Source organism: Sus scrofa, chromosome 3 (genome assembly GCF_000003025.6).
Source record: "Sus scrofa isolate TJ Tabasco breed Duroc chromosome 3, Sscrofa11.1, whole genome shotgun sequence".
Taxonomy (NCBI): Eukaryota; Metazoa; Chordata; class Mammalia; order Artiodactyla; family Suidae; genus Sus; species Sus scrofa.
The window spans coordinates 118,383,578-118,409,761 of record NC_010445.4 but is presented as its reverse complement, the minus strand read 5'-3'; the positions used below and the strand labels follow the sequence as shown (position 1 = coordinate 118,409,761).

At 51.2% G+C, this 26,184-nt stretch overlaps 1 protein-coding gene across 3 annotated transcripts in view; it reads right to left on the bottom strand.

Annotated features, from left to right (window-relative positions):
- OSR1 (odd-skipped related transciption factor 1) overlaps nt 1-26,184 on the bottom strand; it is a 396,637-nt gene that overhangs the window by 355,346 nt on the left and 15,107 nt on the right. For 2 of the 3 annotated variants that reach the window (XM_021087818.1, XM_021087817.1), the window contains exon 2: nt 20,753-20,826. The gene's annotated coding sequence lies outside the window, so the exon portion shown is untranslated. Of the gene's footprint in view, nt 1-20,752; nt 20,827-26,184 lie in introns of those variants that run through there. The other variant, XM_021087812.1, reaches the window with a different exon arrangement.

Below are 26,184 nucleotides of genomic sequence, written 5' to 3'. Positions count from 1 at the left end.
ACTAGTGATGGAGCATGATAATATGAGAAAAAAGAATCCATACATGTACGTGTAACTGGGTCACCTTGCTGTACAGTAGAAAACTGACAGCACACTGTAAACCAGCTACAATGGAAAAAATAAAAATCATTATAAAATAAAAGAAAGGAAGCCAAGTAATACAGAATCTCCTTTCACGTGAACCACTTTTTTCCAATTGTTCGGATTCTAGAAGTGCTGCCTTGAGACCCTAAGCCTTCCCACCTGCTATGCGCACACACACTTAAATGCCCGCCCCTTTCAGTAGGACACAGTTCGATGATGGCGCCACCTCTTACACTGTGGATGCCAGCGCTGCTGGAAGGAAGGGGGAACAAGGCAATAGTTGCCCTGAACCCAGCAGCCCGCTGTGGCACCGTTCCTCCAGTGCCTCCCTTTAATCCCACTCCCCTCCCCACTCTTCCTCCGTGTCTGTGGCACCCTGAACGCCTCCCCCTTGGAGTTACGCATGGAGCTTTAGGCCACTCCACTGCCCTCATTGCCTGCATCACTCCCAATAGCATTCTGTAGTTGGGCCACTCTGAGCTCAGGGGCGGGGACTGTCTTATCCGTCTTTATATCTCTGATGAGAGGACACGAGATACTGTTCCCTGTGCTTCCTAAATAAATGGATGCATGTGTGGATGGATGGATGGTGGGGGGGGCGGGGTCGGTGAATGGAGAGGTGGATGGGAGGACAGATCAATGCATCAATCCAGGGGTGAATGAATTACTCCCCACAGCAGCCTGGAAGCCCGGTGGTCAGAGTTAACCCCTATAGTGCTCATTCATGGCCACGTATTCCGTCCGAATCCAAAGCCCGTCACCGGATGCCACCACAACCTCATTACCTTGTCATGGCAGCAGCTCAAGGAGGGGGACAGCTGGGGCTGCCTCTGACACACCAGCCTGGAACAGGTCCCACTGTGTTCTCGAAAGCAAATGAGGTCTGCTGTTCGGGGGTGACAGTCCCCTCAGGGGTCTTCCTGTGAGACGTGGGACCTTGTCCACCCTTACCGCATCGGGATCCCGAACTGAGTTTCTCAGGGAAGTCAGTGCTCACCTCAACTGTGGACACCAAGCAGGGGTCCTTAACCGGGCCTGCCCCCGCCCAAGCCTGCCTTCACCGCAGAGCCTCCCAGAATAAGAGAATTTGATTTGGGAGGCAGTGTATTGTTCCCAAGTCTAGGATGGAATCCTGAAACAGAGCTGCCCTCAGGAGGTGGTCCATGACCCCAGTGATGGATGGGAAGCTGGAAGCCACCCCTCCCAATTCTCCGTTAAGGGACGGCACAGCCACCTTCCCACTGGCTCAACCTGCATCTCCGTGAACCTCTCGAGATCACTAGAGCGATGCGTAACAATGCCGAAGACACAACACCCCGTCTGGGCCTCCCCAAACCCAAGAGTTATCAAACTAAAGAATAGCAGTGTCAGAGTTCCCATCGTGGCTCAGAGGTTAACAAACCCGACTAGTATCCATGAGGACGCAGGTTCGATCCCCAGCCTTGCTCAGTGGGTTAAGGATCTGACAGTGCCATGAGCTACGGTATAGGTGGCAGACACGGCTCAGATCTGACATTGCTGTGGCTGTGACATAGGCTGGCAGCTGTAGCTCCGATTTGACCCCTAGCCTGGGAACCTCCACATGCTGCGGGTGTGGCCCCCCCAAAAAAAAGAAAGAACAGCAGTTTCGTGAGGATCTCACCACATTTGTCAGTATCACCCAATCCGCACTCCCGTTGCACAGAGGGCAGACCGAGGCCCTGAGACCCCTAAGTCTCCTGCCTCCCAGCCCTGGCTGACGGCTGAGCTAGACAGGGTTCACGGCGCGGGGATCGCCAGTGGGGCTGCGGCTAAAAGGCTGAGAATTTCAGAAGGCCACCGTTAGCCAGCCCAGGCTTCCTGCTGAGGCCACTGAGTGGAGGAAATAATAATGGAGATTGAAAGGCATTCTGTATTTGACCTTCTGCAACCCCATCATTTTTCAGTAGAACCCGATAGGGATCAGTCACATCTGCTCTCAATAGCAAATGTAAAAAATGACCTGCAGCTTTAAGGTCTGAAAAACATAAACTTGTGTTAAAAGACTGACCAAAAAAATATTCATGCACTCATAGCATGACGTCATCCAAGTGCACACACACTGCAATAACAATCGCCCATCAGGGCCCAGGCCCTGGACCTGAGCGCTCCCCTCCTGGGAACTGTAAGCGGCTCCAGTCCCCCTGCTCGTCAGCCATGGGGCCGGTCACATAGCAGGCCTGTGTAATCAGGGCTGGGCTGCGAGGCTCCACTTGGGCCTGAGCTACAGCGGGTATCACCTTACCCCGTGCCCCACTTCAAACGCTCACGTGAGCTGCGGGAAAGCTGATGGGAAGCACATTCTCGAAAGCCCAGAACAGGCTCAGCTCTGCCAAGCACCTGGAGAAGAGCCTGAGCTGGCCGGAGGTCAAGGGGTCTTTAGAAGTCAGGAAGCTCCCCATCAGCCACGTGGGCGAGGCCCCCCGGGCCACTGCTCAGGGTGCAGGAGCCAATCAGATTGCTCCTGTGGTGGCCCTGAGGTACCACTGCCCCGTGGAAGTAGTGATGCTACCTGCATCCCCACACAATCCTGCCTCCCCCGTCTCCATCATCCGGACTCTGGAAAGCTCCTGACTGATGGAAACTTGGGAAATGTAGGGGATGCCAGAGAGCCCACTAGATCAATGATCTTCATCCCACACTTACCCAAGACACTCCGCTGAGCCAGGTGGCCTGTGCCTGGGGCCCAGGAAATGCGCCAGGACCTCGGCCTTCAGGAGCACATAGCCCAGATAAGGAAGCCAGACTCGCCCAGACCACACACGTTCAGGGCTTAAGAGGATGACCTAGGACCTGAGGCGGGAGGAGGGAGGTCAACAAAGGAAAGAAAACTCACAAACACCAGACTCCACCAAAGCCCTGATGAGGTCAGTTTGCTAAGCTAGACGGCACGTGACTGCTTGCCTCAATTCTAAACGCTCGCCCACAGGGACCAGTGGCGGTGTGTTCTCACTCATTTCCCTCCAGCTGGAGACAAAAGAAGCCAGCCGTCACCTAGCACCTCCTGTGTGTCACGTGTGCAGGCTGGGCACATGCGCATCCATCTCCTCAGGCTCCTGACAGCCCATGCAGTGAGCTCAGGGAAGGGGTGCCTTGGAAGGTTCATGGGGAAGCTTGGGGGGGGTACTTTTGTTTCTGCTCCATCTGGAAGAGCTATCTTGTGCTTCCCCCAGAGGAGCAGAGCTTGGCCAGACCCTGATAAGCAGGAGAGCAAATTTTGCACTACCTACTGGTCCAGCCAGTGGAGTTTGTTTGGTTCGTTGGTTGGTTGGTTTTCTTTTTAGGGCCGCATCCTCAGCATATGGAAGTTTCCAGGCTGGAATCAAATCGGAGCTGCAGCTGCTGGCCACAGCCACAGCCACAGCAACTCGGGATCCGAGCCCCATCTGTGACCTATGCCACATCTTGTGACAACGCTAGATCCTCAACTCACTGAATGAGCCCAGGCATCGAACCTGTATCCTCATGGATACTAGTCAGGTTCTTTACCCGCAGAGCCACAACAGGAACTCCCAGCCAGTGCAGTTTGGTGGCACAACTGGCTGGACTCAGAATGACCTGTTGGCCTGGGAATGCCTCTGTCGGAGCAGAACTTCAGAAGCCTGGTGCTTCCCATACCTGTGGTATATGGTTTGATCTGTCGGTTCATTAAATACAGGGATGCTAAGACAATTTGAAATGCAGTCTGTGTTCTCAAGTGGCTCCTAAGTTATTAGAAGAAGAGAAATGAGTAGACAAAAACAAGTGTCCTAGTATATGAGTACCAGAGACTCGACGCTACACAGAAAAGGCTGTGAACACAAAGGGCTGCAGGATGCGTTTGACCTGGAAGCAACAAAAACTTTGGGGGGGGGGGCCTTGAACTGTCCACAAGCTCCTGTGAGGTGCTAAGTGCCTGGATAATGGGGCTGAATAAGGCGCAGTCTCTGCCCTCAGGCCCCCTCTCACCGAGGAGACAACACTGGCTCATCCGAGAAAAGGAAAAGAGCCGCTGGGGATACAAACAGAAGACTTGCTGGAGGCCGAAGGGGGTCGGGGGCAGAAGGCTGGCCTCTCATGAGGCCACAGTATGACTGTAGCATTGAATTACATTGGGCAGAGGGAGCCGGGGAAATTTTCTAAAAGCGGTGACACAGGCTAGGTCTCCAAGAGTGAGATGTGAATGATAAAAAGGGCTGAGAGAGGAGTTCCTGCTGTGGCTCAGCGGGTTACAAATCCAACATGTATCCATGAGGATGCGGGTTGGATCCCTGGCCCCACTCAGTGGGTTTAAGGATCCGGTGTTGCCGCAAGCTGCAATGCTGGTCACAGATGTGGCTTGGATCTGACGTTGCTCTGGCTGTGGTGTAGGCTGACGGCTGCAGCTCCGATTCAACCCCCAGCCTGGGAACCTCCATATGCCTCAGGTGCAGCCCTAAAAAGACAACAAGAGGTGGGCGAGGCTGAGAGAGAAAGCATTCTGGCAGAACAAGCCAGCAGAGCCCAAGTTGGATGTTGACGCGTGGACCAGCCCCATGGATGATTCAAACTTGCTTCCAGAGGGCAGGCCGTGGAGCCAAGCTCTGTCCGCAGGCCCAGGCCTCGGTTACCTTGGCCAGCACTCCAGGCTCACCCTCCTGTCCTGAGCCCTCCCTGACGGCGAGGAGGCACCAGTGATGAACAGGAGTTGAGCTCTGCCCAGGCCCCCAGGAGAGATCGGGGTCATGGAGACTTCCCCAAATTTGGATTAAAAAAACAGCAATCCTCTGCCTCCTCCACAGGATACATAGCTTCTCTCTAAGTCAGCAGAAACCCATCACTAAAGCTATGAGAAAATAAACAAAGGGAATCTAATTTCAAGGGACACTCAGGCTCCAGGAAGAAGAACAGCGTGCTCAGACGGGTCCTATCTCTCCAGGGCGTGCTGCGCTGCAGGAATCTCATAGCTCCTGTGCCAGCAGATCCAGAAGCACTGCTGCCAATGAGAAAGTGATAGCATCACACTCGGGCCTCCCCGGGGACACTCCCAGCACTAAGAGACCAAGGGCGTGCCCACAAAAACCCCAAAGACAAGCCAGAGGACTCCAGCCTTGCACTGGGCCGAGAGCTCAGGTCAACAAACACTGTCCCTGGTCTCCCCTAGACCTGGCCTCCCCTTTATCAGCCTCATCCAAGGTGACTGACACTTGAACACTAATTGCCCTTCTTGGACAAGCCAGCTTCCCTTTGTGGATTGTTGGCAGGGTCTAGGCTGTAGGAGGGACGCTCCGGCATTCCACCAGGACCAAACCAACTTGGGCCTCCAACAAGGTTGCCTGGCATACGTGTCATTAACAAAGCATGGATCTCAGGGGGTGGGAGCTGAATGGGTGCTTGAAAAGAAAACAAGGAGGAGTTCCCATCTGGCTCAGCAGTGAAAAACCTGACTGGTAGGAGGTGGGTTCAATCCCTGACCTCGCTCAGTGGGTTAAGGATCCAGTGGCGTAGAGGGGGCTTGGATCCCGCGCTTCTGTGGCTGTGGTGTAGGCTGGCAGCTACAACTGTTTTGACTCCTAGCCTGGGAACTTCCATGTGCCACGGATGTGGCCCTAAAAAGACAAAACAACCACAACAACAACAACAAAAAAAAAACAAAGAGAAACCAGGAAGTTCCTGTTGTGGCTCAGCAGGTTAAAAACCCAATATACTCTCTGTGAAGATGCAGGTCTGATCCCTGGCCTCGCTCAGTGGGTTAAAGATCCGGAGTTGCTGCAAGCTGCGGCATAGGTCACAGAGGCAGCTGGATCTGGTGTTGCTGGGGCTGTGGCATAGGCCTCAGCTGCAGCTCCAATTCGACCCCTAACCCAGAAACGTTCATATGCTGCAAGTGCAGCTGTAAAAAGAAAAGAAAAAAAAAAAAAAGAAAGAAAGAAAGAAAACAAGAATATGGAAAGCATCAACGCCACCAGAAGAGCAGAAGCTATTTAACCTGAGAAGTTTGTTTAGCGGAGCTGTTGGCTGGGCTTTGATGTGTTGGCCTGAGTGATACCTTATTGAGGCAGAATTTCAGCAACCTGGTGGTTCTGGGGCATGTGGAGTGTGGCCCGAGCTGTCAATTCATGAAATACAGGGATGCTGAGGTCTCTAAAACACGGCTTCTGTCCTCCAACAGCTCATGAGTTGTTAGAAAGAGGGAAGAAAGAGGCTCTGATGGTTTGTTGATGTCAAGTCCATAGAGGGAGATGAGCAAGGGCCGATGCCCCGTTATTCTAACCCCTGGAGGGCTCAGAAATGGAACCAGCATTAAAGAGCATTGCCAGAGCCGAACACAGAGGGAAGGAGGGCCCCCGGCTCTAAGGGAGTGGGAGGTGGCAGATGAGAGAGCTCCTCAGGTCAGAGCCAGGTGAGGTGAGTGTGCTCCTGGTCTGCCAATGACCCGGGGACAGGGGACAAGAGTCTTCCGCTGCCTGGGCCCAGCGCCCATATCTGTATAACGATAGGTGGGCCTAGGTGATTTCCGAGGGCCTGCTCGGTGCTGATCTACAGCCTAGATGAGAAGAGGGCTGACAGATCTGCCAGCAGAGCGGGAGAACCGCCCAGTGCCCGGTGCCCAGCCCTCTCCAGGTGCTCAGACGGGCTCTGCAAAGGCTTGACCCTGTTAGTTACTCCTAAGCCAGAGATTCCGGTGATGACATGTAAGTTAGAGACAGACGTAATCATAGGTATCGATTCAGATATAGAAACAGATAAAGATTTAGCTTTAGAGATAGAGATTTAGATATCAATTTTTATTTAGATATAGATTAGATTCACATGTAGATATAGATACAGAAATAGAGATGAGTGTACACACTAATAGAGACAAACGTGTATGTGTGTGTATCTGGATCCCACTGAGCACCTTTCCCACAGCTGAGGGCAGAGGTACAATACAACTGAATTTTTTTTTTTTTTCCTTTTTACGGGTGCACCTGCAGTGCACGGAAGTTCCTAAGCCAGGATCGAATCCGAGCTGCAGCTGTGGCCTACACCAACACTGGGTCCTTAACCCACTGAGCCAGGCCAGGGAGCACACCCACATCCTCACAGAGACAATGTGGGGTCCTGAGCCAGAAGGGAAATTCCCAAATCAGCTGATTTTATTTGAGTTCATTTCCTATATTTATCACACCAAAACCCTCTCCATTCTTCAAAGCCCACCTCAAGAACCTCCTGCAAAAAAAAAAAAAAAAAAAAAGAACCTCCTGCAAAGAACCTTCCTGGACTCTCAGGGGCAGATTTCCCTGGTCTAAATTCCTTCAGTTGCCATTTGAGCCATCCATGACACCAGATAACAATGAATTATTTAATCATTGGCTCCAGAAGTGCTCCCACAGGTAGAAATTTTCGGACACCCGCAGTGGCTCCCAAGGACAGCTGTGTTTCAGGCTGCGGTCAATGAAGGCGCCAGTGATCAGCCCACGTCCTGCAGCCGAACAGGAGGCCCGTGTGCACAAGCACCTGACCCCCACCCCATCACAAGGGGAACTCTGATGCCTCAAACCATTCACCAGAATTAACTCAAGTTGGCTTGGTTTTTTGTTTGTTTCTGTTTGTTTTACAAACCTAAATGTAAAGGTAAAACCAGAAGGCAAAAAAAAAAAAAAAAAAAAAAAGGAAATCTGTGTTTAGAACTGGTAGGGCTATGGTGGGCAAACTTTTCCTTGACAAAGTACAAAAAGCACGAAGCACAGAAAAAGTGATACATTGGACTTCTCATTAAAAGACATACAAAAATGAAAAGACAAGCCACGAGAAAATATTCGCCATCCGTACATCCAACAAAGAACTGGAATCCAGATTACATTTAAAAGTGCTCGGGAATCAATTTTTAAAAGTCTGAAAATTGGAAAAGACTTAGCTGCTTAACAAAAAAGAACTCCACATGACCAGGAAACATAGAAAAGACGATCAGCATCGCCAGTGGCCAGGGAAGTGCAAACTAAAACTACAATGAGTTATGGAGCTTCCTCTGTGGCTGCATAGGTTCCATCCCTGGCCCAGTGCAATGGCTTAAGGACCCGGCATTGCTGCAGCTGTGACACAGATCGCAGTTGCAACTTGCACTTTATCCCTGGCCTGGGAACTTCCATATGCCGAGGGTATGGCCGTAAAATTAAAAAAAAACAAAACAAAACAAAACAAAAAAAAAACCCACAGTGAGTTACAACTACACATCCAGGAGAATGGCTAAATTAACAAGACTCTACCAAAGGCTGGAAAGGATACAGAACAACTAGACCACTCCGACTTTGCTGGTGCAAAGTGGAAAATGATACAATCGCTTTGGAAAACTGTTTGGCAATTTCTTATAAAATCAAACACATACCTATCTAATGAACCAGCAATCTCACTCCTATGAAACGACTCAAAGGAAAAAAAAAAAAAATTGTCCACAAAAAGACTACATGTGAATACACCCAGCAGAGTTATTCATAAAAGCTCCCAACTGGAAACAACCCAAATGTCCTTCAAAAGGAAAATGGACAAACAAATCTGAGGTAGACTCAGACGACAGAATAGCAAACAAGGATAAAAAGGAATGGACCGGTTAGACACACGCTAGGAATAAACCTTGCAAACACGCTCATCTAAAGGAGCCAGGACAAAAAAAAAAAAAAAAAGATTATATTGTTTGATCTAATTTTTCTATGAATTCCAAGAACAGGCAGGAATACGACGAGGACAGTATTCAGCACGGTGGTTTTTTTCCCATGGGGCAGGAGGACATGAAGGAAACTTTCTCAGGTGATGAAAATGCTTTGCGTCTTCTTGGGGGTATTGGCTATCTGGGCACAGACATTTGTTGAAACTCTTTGGACTGTGCACTTAAGTTCTGTGTGATTTTTAATTTAACTTTTATTTTATACTGGAGTATAGTTGATTTGCAAAGGTGTGTCAGTTGCAGGTACACAGCAAAGAGATTCAGTACATACATCCATTCTTTTTCAGATTCTCTTCCCATATAAGTTACTACAGAACATTGAATAGAATTCCCTGTGCTATACAGTAGGTCCTTGTTGATTATCCATTTTATACATAGAAGTGTGTATATGTTAATCCCAAATTTCTAATTTCTCCCTCTCCCCACATTTACCCTTTGGTAACCGCAAGTTTGTCTTCAAAATCTGAGTCTATTTCCATTCTGTAAATAAGTTTATTTATATCAATTTTTTTAAGATTCCACATATAAGTGATATCATATGATACTTTTCTTTCTCTGTCTGACTTACTTCACTGAGTATGATAATCTCTAGGTCCATCCATATGGCTGCAAATGGCATTATTTCATTCTTTTTATGGTTGAGTAATAGTCCATTGTATATATGTACCAATTCTTTATTCATTCATCTGCCAATGGATATTTAGGTTGCTTCCATGTCTTGGCTATTGTAAATAGTAGTACAATTAAAAATAAATAAATAAATAAATAGCAGTACAATGAAGTTCTGTATATTTTACACTATGTAATCATACCTCAGTTTTTTATACAAGGAATTTGTTCACTTAATAATTGTTCATAAAATGCCATTGATGTATATCAGACCTCAGGATATGGACTGAGGATGTGGCTATAAGTAGGCTGCATTGTCTCTCTCAAGAAGGAATCTTTGTTATTTCTCACGTGCCTAGATTCCCAGTGACCGAAGCTGCTTCTAGCGCTTGTCACTCACACTTTGCACACACACAGAAACACACACACAGAGGCAGGGGCTCCTCCCCTGCTGCTCTGGGTCTCTGATGTGTGGCAGTGCTTATATATCTGGGTTTCAAGGAACCCACTAGAATGGTACTACCTGCCCAAAGGAGCCTGGACCCGAAGCTTCCAGAATCAGTCTTTCAGAAGGAGCCCAACCCCAGCACGATGCCCAGAGCTCTCAAGCAAGCAGCCCATCTACTCCTGCTTTCCTCCCAGGGGAGGCACAGCTATTCTCCTGAGGCCTCGTCTCCAGAGCCACAGAGGCCTCGGGAGAGAGGAGGGGGAGCCTTAACCTGCTGGCTCCCAGCTCCCCCACCTGCCCCTCCAGGGAGAAAGAAATCCAAACAAAAGCCCATTCTCACAGGCAATCCTTCCAAGAAAAACCAAGTTCTAGAGATGTCGGGTCTGCTGTGAATAAGGAAAAAATGCAGAATTCCAAAAGACAAGGTCCAAAAAAACATTTCTCCCGCTGAGCGTGCTATGAAAAGAAAGGGGACAAGGAGGGGGGGCGGGGAAGGAACCCCAAGGCACCCGCAGCCAACAAGGGGGTTGATCTCCAGCCGTCACTCATGTCGCCGGAGACAGTCTGATTTGCAATGAATCAGGAGGTGGCCATCACTTTCAAAATGGTCAATCCTGCACGAGAGAACCTCTTACTTCCGAGCTGGGCTTCCTCAACTGTGAAACAGGAATAGCGGCCCCACCCTGCCACCTCCCAGGGTGACATGGGGCTTCACAGGGAGCGAGCGTGGGAAAGTCCTTTGTGGGCCCAAGATGCTCTCCAACCCGGCCGTGATCAGCATGTGCCCTGCCTCACAGCCAAGTGCTTTGTATTCTAAGCATCGGAGATTTTTAGTTTATAAAAAGAAGAGCCTGGGTTGCAGTTCTGGCTCCAACGCTTTCTAATAGTGTGGATTGGGAAACTGACACTTCCTCCGAGCCAGCTTCCAGGTCTACAGGATGGGAACGTTAATCGCTCCCTTGAGTTTGCAGCAAAGAGTAGGAAGACGATTACGAAGCTTTAGAATATCTGGAACAAAGGCGGCCCGCAGTAACCAGGCTGTTTTTATGATCCCTACTGTGGAAGGGGCTTCACCCCTCCTGCCTCCTTTAGCCTTTTGCGGAGGAAAGTGGCAGAATGCTTGGACTGACCACGTAAAAACCATACACAAAGGCTAAGATTTTTCTGGAAGAGTTCATTGGGCATCCTGTGAACATTAAGAGCGACTGCCATATACTGAGCCCCTCCTCTGGACCAGACCCTGTGCTCACAGCTGTCGCCTGCATGACGACCTGCACGGAAACCAGAGGAGGCAGAGGATATCAGCTCTGGTGGACAGAGCGGGGCGTGGAAACCAGTGCTCAGGTTTGCACCGCAGCAGCACATGGGGGCAGGACTGAGTCCAAAGCCTTCATCCCAGGGCTGTGCTGCACGGCCAGTCAGACCACATGATGACCCTAAAATCAGCTTCAAAACCCCAGCCAACCCTGGGGGATGCTGCGCTCTCAGAAGCTGGACAGCGTCTGCGGCCTGAGGACTATCAGTCACCAAGCTGCATCCGCCCGCTTCTCCACTGGGAACGACCTCACCTTTCTCTTCCACCTTCTGGTCTGCGGGAGGCGAGGGCACAGCCAGCCAGAAGCAGCCAAGCTCAATCCGCATACTACTGGGTGGGCCAGGAATATGCCCTGATGCTTGGGCTACTTATTGTGCCTGGTGGGAGTGGTATCAGAGGCGGGGTCGGGTTAGGGGGAGGGCAGCAGGAAGGAGCAGTGGTGCAAAAGTTAAGACCCAAATAACCCCAGAAGTCAGCCTTTGGAACTGCAGCCCAGAAGGGCATCCAAGGGCACAGGCTGGTACAACTCCGTCTCCTGAGTAAGAGTCACAGGGCGAAAGGGGAGTAAAACAGAAGCGGAAGCGGTGGGCTGTCAATCAAAAGGCACGACCTCTCCTTTCCTGGCAAAGCAAAGCCATCAGAAGAGGTCACCCCAAGAATCCAGAAACACCCCACTCGGGCTCCATCTCAACTGCTTCCCAGAGACACACATTGCTGAGGAAGCCCAGCCTTTCCATTTAACGATCCAGCCAACACTAGCTGAGCATCTACTATGTGCAAGATGCTGAGGCAGGAGCAGGGACACAGCCAAAGGCAGAAGACAATTCTCACGTCCTGGAGGCCACCACCCAGGAGAGGAGGAGAGGGCTACAGATACAGGCGACTATACTGAGGCTGCGAAGGGCCACAGGAGGTGCTGTGGGAGCACCGAGCTGGGCTCCGGTCAGCCTCGGCAACGCGGCAGGTGCCCAGAGTGGCCGGGGCCTGCATGGAGGTTGAGTTCAAGGGAGGTTTCCAGGCAGAGGAAACACTGTGAGTCCCAACAGTGTGCAAAAAAGCAGCACCTAGGAAACTTCTAGGAGGCTGGAGGAGAAAAAGCAAAGGACAAGCTTTCCAATATGAATGGGTACATAGGCCGGGCCACAGAGATTGCACTGTGGAGGCCACAGTTTCCTCTCAGAGCAAGGGGAGGGCGTGGAGGCGGAGGCATGGCGTGGTCAAGTTCACAGCTTAGAGCTGCACTGTTCAAGGCGGCAGCCACTAGTCGCACAGGATGGTTTAAATTTAATAAAATTAAAATTGATTAAAATTTAATAAAATATAGGAGTTCCCATCTTGGCTCAGTGGTTAAGGAACCCGACTGGTAACCATGAGGTTGAGGGTTCGATCCCTGGCCTCGCTTAGTGGGTTAAGGATCCAGCGTTGCCATGAGCTGTGGTGTAGGGCACAGATACGGCTTGGATCCCACGTTGCTGTGGCTGTGGTGTAGGCCGGCGGCTTCAGCTCCAATTCAACCTCTAGCCTGGGAACCTCCATATGCCTTGGGTGTGGCCCTAAAAAGACAAAAGACAAAAAAAATTAATAAAATTTAATGTACAGCATGATGACTATAGCTAATAATACTATATTGCATGTTTGAAAGTTGCTAAGAAAGTTGATGTTAAAAGTCCTCATCACAAGAAAATAAAAGTTTTCCTTTTTTAAAATTTTATTGAAGTATAGTTGATTTACAATGTGATAATTTCTGTACAACAGTGATTCAGTTATACATGTAGACACATCCATTCTTTTTCAAATTCTTTTCCCATATAGATTATCACAGAGGAAAAAAAAATCGTAACTATGCACAGTGATGGATTTAACTAGATTTAAATCATTTCACAGTGATCATTTCACAACGTGTATAAATATTGACTCACTGTGTTGTACACCTGCAACTAATATAAGGTTGTATTCAATTATATCTCAATACAATTTTTTAATTAAAAAACTAAAAAGGTAACGCAGTGCCTCAGTGGCCCTGGCCACTTTTCAAGCACCTCACAGCCACCTGTGGCTAGTGGCTACCATATTGGTCATTGCAGACTTAGGACTTTTCAGCATTCCAGAAAGTGCTATTGGGCAGTGCTTTTTGAGAACAGTCCCTCTGCAGAAAGTGAATTGGAGACAAGGCAGCCAGTGAAGAAATGCAAATGACCCCAGCCTGGGACTAGGTAGAAGATGAAGAGAATCCGACGGGAGAGACATTTAAGGGACAGTGCTTGGTAAGCAATGGACTCAGGGTCGTGGAGGGAAGGATTTAGGGAGGTCCGGAACAATGACCCATTTTCAGCAGGGGGACGGAGGGGAGTGCCCTCTGTGAGTGGAGAGAGAAACGAGGAGGAGGAGCTGGCGTGGGAGCAAAGCCATGCGCTCAGCCTGGGACAAGCTCCGTGTCAGTGCCTGCAGGACCGCCTGCCACGCACTGGAGGCCGGAGGCAGTGGCTCCTGTGGGCTGTAGCTCCGGCTGCGAGCTGGAGATTGGGTGGGAAAGAGGCGGTGGGTCTGGGGCTTGAGACCCTGAGCTTAGGGACTGGCTGTGCGGGGAGTGGTGAGCTGTGCCACCAAGGACCAGGGGTTCAAGGGCAGGTAAACTGTCCTGTGGTGCTGTGTGTGCCACAGGGGTGGGGAGCACAGGGGTGGAACTGAATGCCCTGGGGCTGCAGGGCTGTGAACTGCGGGCATGGGCTGGGCAGATCTGAGGCTGCGAGGCAGAGGGCAAAGAGTTGCGGGGCTGTGGGATTGTGCGCTGGGACCTTCGGCTTGGGCAGCCCAAGGACCATCCACAGTCCTGGAGGAGCCCCCTCTTTCCGCCAGGGTGGAAACTGTATCTTTGGGTCACCTGGGTAAACCCACAGGAGGCCTCCTGCTGGACGCTACCTGGGAGCGGGGACAGATGGACCTGCGGCCCACGAACTCAGGCAGCGGCAGAAGCCACCGGGCAGGGGCCTGGTGACCCCCGCAGGTGGCCAGGGAAGGCGGCTGGGCTCCTCCCCACCTCATCCCCAGTCCATGGGAGGGGGGCACAAGAATGTTGTTCTCCAAAGCCACGGGGACACTGCCTGTCAGTCCATGTAATTGAGTATTACAGTATTTAAATTACAAATTGAAGATTATTTTTACAGGTGTCATTTTAAATATAACACGAAATTTCTTGACATTACATCAGCCCCACCGCACAAACAGCTGCTCCGGGCCTGCCTGCATGTGTGAGGCACATGGCTGAGACTGGCAACGCCGGGAGAGAGAGAGTTTGTGCGTGTGTGTGTGTGTGTGTGTGTGTGTGTGTGTGTGTGTGTATGTGAAGTGGATATGAGAGTCCACGTGACTATGAGCAAGCGTGTGCGAGAGCCTGTGTGACTACGAGTGTAGCTGTGTGTGGTTAGGAACCTGTACGTGGGTGTGTAGTTGGTGCCTTCTGAGTGTGAGCGGCTGTGAACACGTGGGTCTGTGTGTGTCCGTGTGAATGAAGAAGTGGTGTGGCGGGGGAGAGGGCGGGGAGAGAACGCACGCATGCGCACTGCGGGATGCTCAGCCCCCCGCCCCGCGGCCACCCCCGGCACAGGTGACAGCCCAGAGCCTGGCCAATCTCTGTCTCCCTCTAGAGCTACCAAGAATTCTAGGGAGTAGACAAGCTCCACTCCTCGGGCGCGGAGGGGCTGCAGAGGCGCCCAAGGTGGTGCTGCAGTGCCCCCCAGTGGACACTGCCCCCACCCCATCCCCGGCTAGACCCACCAGCCCATGGTGCCCTCCCTTTGCCAGGTGACCCCCGCCCCCACTCCTCGCCCCGCCCCCGCCTCGAGTGGGCCAGGATGAGCCCGCCCTGAGGCTCCCGCGGCCCCAGAGGCAAAGATTTAGCTGAGCCTTGGTCCTGCCTCACATTCTCCAGCTGGGGCTCTCAGCCCTTCCGCCTGCAGGCCACGCACGGCCCCAATGTACCCGTCCCCTTTTCTCCCTAGCCATGCCCCCACGTCCAGGATCCACACCAGCAAGTTTCCCCTGAGTCCTCGAGCAAGGGGAGCCCCCCTCCCCAAGGCCTTTTCTCAAGGCACTTACAGGCTCTCCCCACTGGGCACAGCACAGGCAGGATGAAGCCGAGACGCTTTACAAAGTAGAAACTGCTCATTGGCTCTTAAGGAAACCAGCAGAGGTCTTGGGAGAGAGAGAAGGAGACCCAGGACCGATTTCCACCCGGTGCTCATCTACACAGCAGGGCGCTCCGCTCCTTCAGAGTGCACCACTCACATCCAGCAACTGTTCCCGGAGGCTATTCTCAGGGTGGGCAGGACGGAGCTCTCAGGAAGAGCCTGAAACCTCACGAAAGAAAAACGCCCTGGACTCCCACATTACACGGTGTTATTTGTGGCATCAGCAAGCACCCACTGGTCATCTGGCTGCTGGTGACCGGCAGCACGAAGCACCGTCCAGCCATGCGCAGGCACTGGCCCAGCCTCAGCCGGTCTCCCAAGCCAGAGGGGGCTGTGGTTGTAATGTCCCAAGGGGTGGAAAAGCAGGGCCACCCAACCACAGGGAGCAGGAGAACCCTGCGACAGCCACTGTGCCCAGACTGCCCTCTGAGAATCACCAGCTACATTTGTACAGATGGTCCCTCCTTAACAATGGTTGGATTTTTCCAGGCAGCCGGCAATCGCGAGGGTAAACAATCCTTCTGTACCCATACAACCATTTTGCTTCTCACTTTCAGCACAGTACTCAGTAAGTCACTTTGATGAGATCTTCAACACTTTATTACAAAGTTTTGATTTTGTTCAACTGGAGGCTCATGTAAGCGTTCTGAGCACGCGTAAGCTATGCTCTTTGGTGGGTTAGTGTATTAAACGCATCTTTGAGATTTATGATGCTTTCGACTATGATGTGTTTATCAGGACGTGACTCCATCATAAGTCAGGGAAGATCTATACTAGTCCTAAGCTGGGGACCCTCTGGACTCACTCCCAGAAGCTGACGCAGCCAGGTCTGAAGGCTTACTCCACCCGGAAGCCCAGACTTCTCCCTGCCCTGCCCCCTTCTCCCCAGCTCAGCTGGCACTGCTCCATTCCAACATCAACATCCAGGCTCACTTTAGGGTAAAGAAGTGTCTCTGCGCCATGGAAGAGAAACGGGACGGGGCAAAGGAGACAGTTGTCTTGACAAGGCACCAAATCCACAACATGGGACTGAATGTGCAAACCACAGGGCTCCCAGGAGGCTTTCTCCTGCCTGTGTCCAGGGGGACTGTGGATGCTCAGCCCCAGCCAGGTGATCACCTCTCCCCTGCAAGCCTGAGAGGTCCCTTTCCAGAAGGAAGGCCTGGGGCTCTCCACTTCCGGCCCACGGCTCAGGACCAGGAATCTGCAGGGCCCGGCTCCCATGAGAGCCGTGGACGTCAGAGCTGAGGGAGACAGGTCCAGGGTGGCGAGGGCAGACTCAGAGTGCCCAGCTGCACAAAAAAGGGCAAGAATGAGCATGGAAAAAAAGATTCGCCTGAGGCAGGTAACAATCCAGTGGCTACCACCTGCTCAGACTTCTAGTCCCCACTACTTTCCAGGTGGCTTTTTCCAGGTCTATGGTATGACCTTCCTCTCTGCCACTTCTGACTAAGGTCATTTTCTGCCTCCCTGTGCTGCCATCTCGTCTCCATCCATGTGTCTATCACAGGACGTGCCAGAGGCTCCTTCCGTGATGCACATGCATCCCATGACATGACGGCCTCAACCTTGGCCTCCTTGCCAAGCTCTGACTCCTCACCTGCCCTCTTTTGTTTGTTTTTTAGGGTCGCACCGTGGCATACAGAGGTTCCGAGGCTAGGGGTCAAATTGGAGCTATAGCTGCTGCCTCCACCACAGCCACAGCAATGCCAGATCTGAGCCGCATCTGTGACCTACACCACAGCTCACGGCAATGCCAGATCCTTAACCCACTGATCGAGGCCAGGGATTGAACCCGCATCCTCATGGATCCTAGTCAGATTCATTAACTACTGAGCCACCACGGGAACTCCTCAACTGCCCTTTTTCAATGTCCCTCTCACTGCTTAGAAGAGCTGAAGCTGTCAAACAGGTATAAAAGTGGCTTCCAACCTTAGCAGTGACAGCTGTAAAAAAGGAGGCTGGAGCCACCGAGGATGGCAGTGCGCATGTGCGAGCTAGGACGGAAGTCAGGCCCTTCGTCATCATCACCTCCAATGGGCACGGATGCCTTTGTCAATCCCTGCGCTAAGCCGTTCACAGAGATTACCTCCTTTTAATTGTACCGCAAACCAGTGAGGAGGATCCAACTGTTTTCTCACTGAGCAGATGAGAGGGCAAGGCTGTACCACTCCAGCGGGCAGCGCGGGCTTGCCTGCTCTCCACTCCAATATCTCCAGGCCCACAAGTGCCTGACCTGTATTTTTCAAACTGTGGGAAGCAACTCATCAGTGAGGTTATGAAAAAAATACAGTGGGTCACAAGAAGCATTTTCAAATGAAAGAATTGTGTAGAATGTTCCGAGTACCTCCTACACAGTGGAGGGGTAAGCGTGGTCTCGTGGCACCTTGGTGTCGGTTCTCTCTGTGTTTCATCGATGTGTATACATGCACACCTGGGATGCAGTGGGATATGATTTTAAAGGTATTTCTTAATGTCAAGGTCAAAAACCTCTAAAAGCTGTTGTGCTAGACCCTCCGTCCAGCCTCTGAGTTCTCTATCCTGTTCTCCTCACTCTGCATGTTTCTGGGTATCTCCTCTCCAGCCCCCACGGTTGGTTCCCTACCACCCTGGTTTGCTGAGGAGCCGCTGCTAGGTTGCAAGGACGCTGCTGAGTCTGTCCTGGGGGCAGGCTAACTGTCAGGCTGCTGGGGCCAAGGATGCTAAGGATGCCTTCGCCATCTGCCTCCTGCTTCAGCGAGGTGCTTCTGTCTGCCCTGTAGGACTGATGTTTCCCCAAAGAGGCTTAACGGCTCCTTCCTCTCTGAGCTGTCAGGTTAGTGCCTTTCTCTTCAAAATTAGCACAGGTGCACCTGCAGGCTGGCATCCTCATTAAACTATTTTCTGCATCTTGATCCCGTAAGGATGGCTCCAGGGGACGTTTCAAATAAGCGCTTCATTTGCAGCGGCCTCTCCAGATTGGAAAGGGGGGGTCCCAGTTTCATCAGCAGAGGTGGAGGGAGGCCTGGTCCCCTCTGAGTTTTCTCTGCCAGCCAACTACAGTGGGACCAGCTCACACAGAAGTGGAGGAGCCAGGGGCGGAGGTCTCTCTGTGCAGCTCCTCAACTGCTACCTGCTAGCATGCCGGGGTTTCTCCTAGCCATGGACAAGCCCCAAAGCAGTAGCATGACCCTCTATTCTAGGCTGCCCTGCCTTGTCTGTGGGAAAAAAAGATTCACTGATGGTTACAGTCCAGGTGGAGCGGATGGTATTGCATGGAAGCTTTCGGAAATCACCCCACACCAATGCCCACCTACTCCACTTCCGGGAGCCCCCAGCCCTGTCCTCTTCATAGCTCTGGGCCAGCCTTTCCCCGAGCAGCCTCTCATGACTATAAATCCAAGGAAGAAAAGACCAAACACTCCGTAAGCACTTGCCAGGAACCAGGCTGGAGGAGTCAGGGAGACACGCTAGGGTCTTGGAGGAGCAATTCGCTTGCCATTCTCCTGGGGCTACAGCACCCCAAGGGGGACATTTGTCAATGACAAATTAGGGATGCTAAGGGATCCTGTGGAAGGTGAGGTTGGGAGGATTCCTTCACCCACATTCAGAAGGGAAGGAGACTTGTGGGCAGAGGAGCTATAAAAGTAAGATTCCTCGAAATAAGGATTGGACTCGGGTCTTAGAATGAGGTGGATGAAGAGACCACACTGAAGACAAGGGCAGAAATGGGTGTTCCAGGCAGGAGGGTGGCATGAACAAAGAGGAGTGAGACGAATAATACAGGACATGCTTGGGGGATGTGAGCGGATCGGCCGAGCTGGGGAAGAGTCTGTTCACAGGGGAGGAGAGGCATGGAGCGCAGAGTCCCCGCTTGACACGAAGAGGGTCTGCAAGCAGTGAGTTAGACTATAACGTGGAGGTCACGTTCACCCCCTCTGGCTGTGCTGCCAACCCAGAAGGCAGCCCCCCCCACCATCTCTAACGTGCAAATACTACCTTTACTAAGTACCCACTCTGCTCAGTACTGTGCTGAGTGTTGGAATTCAGCAACGACCACGACGCAGACCTCACCCATCTACTCAAGGGTCCAGGAAAGAAGACAGGCAAATACAATTTCCATGTCAAGAGAACTCAATCAGAGCGAGGACGGGGTGTGGAGGGGACATGAGGGCAGCTCAGAGGAGGCCTCCAACTCAACCGGGGCCAAGGGAGACTTCCCCAAAGCTGCTCACCGAATGGAGTCTTAAAGGGAGACGGGGAGTGAGTCAGCTGGGAAAAGGGAGAAAAGGACATTCCAAGCCAAGGGACGAGCCCGGGGAAAGGCAAGGCAGCTGGGGACCATGAGAAGTGCAGCTGGACCTAGAAACAGGTCAGAGGTGCTGCAGCGATGCCAAGGCTGGGGACTGCCCTGCTCAGCAGTAGCAATACCTGGAAGCGGGGAGATGGGGGATCAAGGGTGGATGTAGGAAGCCTCCCCAATGCTAGATCCACTCCTAAAAAAGACAAACCCACACCTGGGTCCGAGGGAAGGTGGACATTCCTTAACAGGGGAGGGGGCTAGAAGGAGTGGCTTGGGCCCCCCAAGGCTGAGGTTGCTGCTCCCGCTGCTGCTGACACCCCAGCTCCCCGGGAGGGTGCTGCCCCCACTGAAGGGCCAAAGCCTGCCAAGCACCCTTCCAAAATGCTTATTCTGAGCAAAAGGTTTTCCTGTGATCTTTCTTGGAGAGGAAAAGACACTTCACCAAAGCTGTTCCCCATGCGGCCTTCCAAAAACGACTCCCCCGCTGGCCTTACGGCCGGGTGACACCCCAGAGACAGGGTTAGGAGAAGTTCACTGAAGGAGGATTTCCTGGGAACGGAGAAGAGGGATCTGATTAAAGTCTATCAACGACGAGCCTGTCCTCCGGGCAAGCGCACTCGGCAGGGGCATTTCAGTTCATTTAGGTTGTTCCACTGGCAGATCCTTTCTTTAAATTAGGGGGGAAATAACCTCCATAGACGGCGAAAGGTGATTCATTAAGACTACAAAGCATGTACTGAACTTGGAGGGAAGGTAAAGAAAACCCCATCAAATGCAGACATGTCTACATCCCTGAGAGCTAAGGAATCACAAGAACTAATGTTTGGGAGACAATCCTTTTTTTGTTTTGTTTTTTTTGGTTTTTTTGCTGTTTTTTAGGGCCACACTTGTGGCATATGGAAGTTCTCAGGCTAGGGGTTGAATCTGAGCTGCAACTGCCGGCCTACACCACAGCAATGCCAGATCCTTAACCCACTGATCGAGGTCAGGGATTGAACCCACATCCTCATGGATACTAATTGAGTCCGTAACACACTGAGCCACAATGGGAACATCTATTTTTTGATGGTAGGTATAAAACATGGTCAAAATATGAATAAGGAGAAGAAATAAAAGAACAGCAGATACAAAACCAAGATGAACTCACCAGGAAAGGTGGATGCCTCGAATGTATGTTGTTGCCCAATCCTGGCTCCATCATCTGGCTCCACCATCCAGCTCCTGCAGGTACCACAACAGGCAGCTATGATGGGATCAGAAAGAATCACCCCCTTGTCCAGCCTCCAGAAGCCCCAGTCACTGTGACACCCTCTGGGAAGTGACTCCTTCTTTTTGCACACATCCATGCCCTGCTTCCCAGAGGGACAGTCAATACCTCAAGAGCAGGGACCATGTGCAGAAATGAGTCAGTGTGGGTTTCCAGCTACCTAGTCCTGACCCAGAAGCTCAGAAAGATGCATCACACAGACACACTCGACAAGCCCTGCTTCTTCCACCAGGCCTTCTGCCTGGTCCACAGGCCTTCCTCCCTGTGCCATGGTCCTGGTGCCAGTTAAGCCTGGTTACATGTTCAGGAGGGATGTGCTGGGGGAGAGGAGAAACTGCAATTCCTGCACCAAGAGGGAGCCTGGCCAGCAGGGGACCCATGAGCCTCCTCATTCCAACCTCCCACATGGACCCTTTGATCAGAGACCCCAGTTTGGTTCAAGATACTTCTGGGAGTTCTCTGGTGGCCTAGTGATTAAAGACTCAGCATCATCACTGGTGTGGCTTGGGTCACTGCTGTAGTTAGGTTTGATCCCTGGCTCAGGAAATTTTGCATGCCATGGACATGGCCAAAGATAGAAAATTCGTTTTTGTTTTCTTTTTTTAAAGATATTTCTGGAAGTTTAAACAACTCATGCAAATTAGACCTACTTCTGATCTTTCACTGTCTTCTCCTTCTTTTATTTATTCCACAGCCATTTTTAAATTCAGTGGGGGAAGAGAGTCATGGACTCCTGCCTCCTTTATAGGTTTATCCCAGTGAGGAAACAGACCAGGAATTGGAAGGCAGGTGTTGACTGGGTCCCCTTCTCTGTAAACTGAAGTAAAGCTGGTGCACCCCCAACTGAGCCTCTTTGGAACATTCAGAGGCTTCTCTGAGGTTCCTGCGTGTCCGAGGCAAGCTAAGAACCTCGCGTTGTTTCATTCGCCTGCGAAGTCCTTCCTCCTCGGAATTCTCCTTCTTTCCTCTGTGTGTGGTGCTGTTTATCTCCCCATGGAAAAGCCCCAGACCTGAAGCCACCTCTCTCTCTCGATTTGCACCACATACCCACACGCGCTCTTAGTGTGAAGGGTAAATTGTGCAGGAGGTTTGAGGAGGTGGGGGATATTTATATCTCAAAAATGCCTATAACTTGCATTGAACATGAGTTATTCTGGTCTTTGAAAAATTCTTTGGCCAGGTCACCCTGCTGATCAACCATCCTCTCCCAACCCAGTTCCCCCAGTCTGTCCCCAGTGACACCTATTCTCTCATCTAGTTCTTTTCTCTTTTTCTTCCTTCCTTCCTCCCTCCCTTCCTTCCTTCCTTCCTTCCTTCCTTCCCTCCCTCCCTCCCTCCCTTCTTTCTTTTCTTTCTTTCTTTCTTTCTTTCTTTCTTTCTTTCTTTCTTTCTTTCCTTTGTCATTTTAGAGCCGCACCTGTGGCACATGGAAGTTCTTTCTCATCTAGTTCTTTTCTCTTTTTCTTCCTTCCTTCCTTCCTTGCTCTTTCTCTCTCTCTCTCTCTCTCTCTCTCTCTTTCTTTCTTTCTTTCCTTTGTCTTTTTAGAGCCACACCTGTGGCACATGGAAGTTCTCCAGCCTAGGGGTTGAATCAGAGCTGCAGCTGCCAGCCTACACCACAGCTCATGACAACACCAGATCCTTAACCCACTAAGTGAGGCCAGGGATCAAACCTGTGTCCTCATGGATACTAGTTGGGTTCTTAACCCAATGAACCACCCTGGGAACCCCCCTCATCTAGTTCTTGCACACAAGAGTTTAGTAATTTCTTTGGTTTCCTTGCCTCCTGTTAATCTAAGTCCCCAGAGTCCCACCTTCTAAACCAAGTGGCTTGTCAAGATAATTTCTAAACAAATTCAATGCATTCAAGAGATATTCTGTATCCTTTATGAAGGGGGGGAGGGAAATGTCTTCCACTGCGTAAGATGGGCATTTACTATGGACTGTGATCTGACTCCGGTGTGGGCACATACTGGATGCCATGAGGGCACAGAGAAGGACAGGCCTGGAATGAGGGAGACAGAAAAGACAGCTCGAGGGAAGCAGCAGCAAAGCTGAGTCCAGGGAACAGAGAAGAACTAACCAAGAGAAGAGGGCAAGGGAATGGAGGCAGAGGAGAAGCCCACCACAAGTCCTAGAAGCAAGGGTTTCACAGTGGCTGGAGAGGACAGTCCAGCCGGGAGGGGGCGGTGCACAGTGAGAGAGAAAACTCAGGGTGTGTAGCAGGGGAGGCAGAGCCAAGCCACACCTTATCTGTCAGGCAAACTAGTTTGGACTTGGTCCAAGAGGCAGTAGGGAACCACTAACACCTTCCTGCAGGAAAGTGACACGGTCAGATTTGCACTTTAGAGATGAGCCGTGGCTGGAGGATGAGAAGTCAATTTGCTTTTCTTTTTTAGGGCCACACCTGTGGCATATGAAAGTTCCCAGGCTAGGAGTCGAATCGGAGCTGCAGCTGCCGGCCTACACCACAGCCACAGCCACGCCGGATCTGAGCTGCATCTGCGACCTACACCATAGTTCAGGGCAATGCCGGATCTTTAACCCACTGAGCAAGGCCAGGGATCGAACCCACATCCTCGAGGATACTAGTTGGGGTTCCTAACTGCTGAGCCACAGCGGGAACTCCCAAGAAATTGATTTTTAAGAGGCAAGACTAGAAGTAGAGACCTCCACAGTGGGAGGTGACCACGGTGGTCCATGTGGAAAAGACGATGGTGGCCTGGATAAGGGAGATTCCAGTGGGAAAGAAGAGATAGATAGGCACGACTTCAAGAGCCAGGGAGGTGCCAGCTGCTGAGGTGGGCTGCAAAGCAGGGGGTATTGGACAACTGCAAGTTCTTGGTCCTGGGAAGCAAGAGGCAAGTGGCGCTTGCCCAGGCCGAGATCACACGAGCAGGCGCAGGGGAGTTCGGTGGGATGCACCTGACTGTCCCCCTGCCCGATGTACAGGGGCACAGGTGTTTCCATCTGGGCATTGCACCTGGCCCTCTAAAGTCAAAGAGGGGGCCCAAAGAGGCCTAAACAGGAAAAAGCAGCTCCATATTTCCCCGAATACCATGAGAAATCAATGGAGAAACCTGGTGGCCACGGAGTGGACCAACCCAGTACCAACTGTGCCCAGACGACCCTCTCTGGCCCCAAACCTGTGGCCTCCCTCAGAGGGGAGTTCCGGGTCTAACCACGTCCCCCCCACCGGCCTGGGTCGTTCACAATGACACCCCAGACTTTCCCCCAGCCTGAGAGAAGACGCCTGTTTGTTCCCTTCCACACACACGGCCATTCATCAAGTCCAGGAGAGCCAAGCGCAAAGGTAATATCACTTAGCCAGGCTGCAATTAGCAGATTAGCGGCTTGTTGCTCTTGTCCTGGGTCCCACTCTGTGACCTCACGCAGGCCCAGAGCGTCTCCACACGGGGCGGCTCCAGGAAAGGGCCCATCGACTTCCCTGGCAAAAAAATCCCCCAGCCTGTCACCGTGCGTTTCCCCGTCGTGGAGCTAAACTACAATTGATGTTCTGTCTCTATCAATTTCTCAGGAATGCCGGGACGCAAGCCCAGTATTAATGAAGACAGCAGAAAGGAAGGCATGAGACTGGCCCCACTCCAGAGCTGACGGAGAGCGTAGATCCTGAGTAACTCCTGCAGACCCGGAGAGGCCCGAGCAAGGCAAAACAAGCCAGCCCTGGGGTCACACACAAGGCTTGCTGGGGCAGACAGATGCCAAAAAGGCTTGGGGGAGAATGTCTGCCGGGAAAAATAGCCTCAAGGCTGTCCCTTTTATCATCATGTATCATTTTCATCATTCAAGCCAGGCAAGTTTAGTCCAGATGAAAAGGACATCCTCAAAGGTATATGCCTATGGCAGCACACGAACACACACACACACACGCACACTCACACTCACACACTCTCACGCACAGAGTCTATACAACACTCTAGGGGACAAGGGCAAAGCTAGAACTACTTCTCCAGAAAGGGGCTGATGCTCTACATGCTTGACCTCAGCCCCTCTCAGAATTGCCTCTCCAATCAGAAGCCCTCCTGGGTCATGAGCAGGGGAAGCCTTGATTGGTGTGGGAGGCCACTCGGGTATCAAATTAAAAGAAAATATAAGGCTTGTCCTTATCTCGGTTTGAAAAATGAATAGAAACTGGTCATTGGCTCCTGTTTCTCAGACAGTGTCATTTGGGGGCTTCTGGTTTTGGAACCTTTTTTTAATCACCTGTAATTCCTTAATCCCTCCGAACTGACCAGCTCTTTTTAAGTTTTAACTGGCTCAGTGAAGCTGGAACAATTCACTTTACAGTTTCATAAACCCCAGCAAATCATCTCACCACCTCTAAGATGTGGATCTCTGAGGATCTGGAAAATACAGCAGGCTCCACGAATGCACAAAGTAGCCCAAGGGTGATGGTGGGACATCAAGTGCATTGAAGAGAAACACAACTGCCTCACAAATCCTTGGGAGAATCAAAAGAAATAAATGGGAAGTGCTGCCTTTGTTCAATAAGGAACTCAACAAAGGAGAGCCGAGATTATCGGGGGTATGACCATGTTGCCCTGAGGTGGCTGGAGGAATGGAACTTACTCTATGCCCCCAAACCCTCGACCCTTCCTGGAATGTATAAGCTGTGACAGAAAAACATGCAACACTTTTCTACTGCAAGCACTGCTGAACTAGCTCTCCAGCGACGTGCAAGAGACACCAGACTGTCATACTAATACAGTCCCTCTGGTGGGGGCTGCTAAGGGATTTTCATAGGAATTTTTTTTAAGTCCGCACCTGTAGCACATGGAGGTTCCCAGGCTAGGAGCTGAATCGGAGCGGCAGCTGCTGGCCTATGCCACAGCCACGGCAACCCCAGATCCTTAATCACTCAGCGAGGCCAGGGCTCCAACCCACATCCTCACAGAGACTCTGGTGGGTTCTTAACCAGCTGAGCCACAATGGGAACTCCCAATTTTCATGGGAATTTAATTTCTAGAAGTTATAACAACTGTCATTTTGGTATTGGTAAGAAGGGAAGATGGAAAGAAAAAGGACAAGAACTACAAAGAGAGAGAAAAGGAGGAAAATGCAAAAGAGAACATAGGTCCTTAGATGTAGTAAATGCTCAATAAATATTTGACAAGGCAAGTTAAATGAACACACATCAGAAAAACACCATGCCAGAAACATGCACTAGACTTAGAAATGGATAACCTTGGACTCCTACACTAAACTTGCAACCCTGGGCATTCCCGTGGTAGTGCAGCGGTAACAAACCCTACTATGATCCATAAGGATGTGGGTTTGATCCCTGGCCTCGC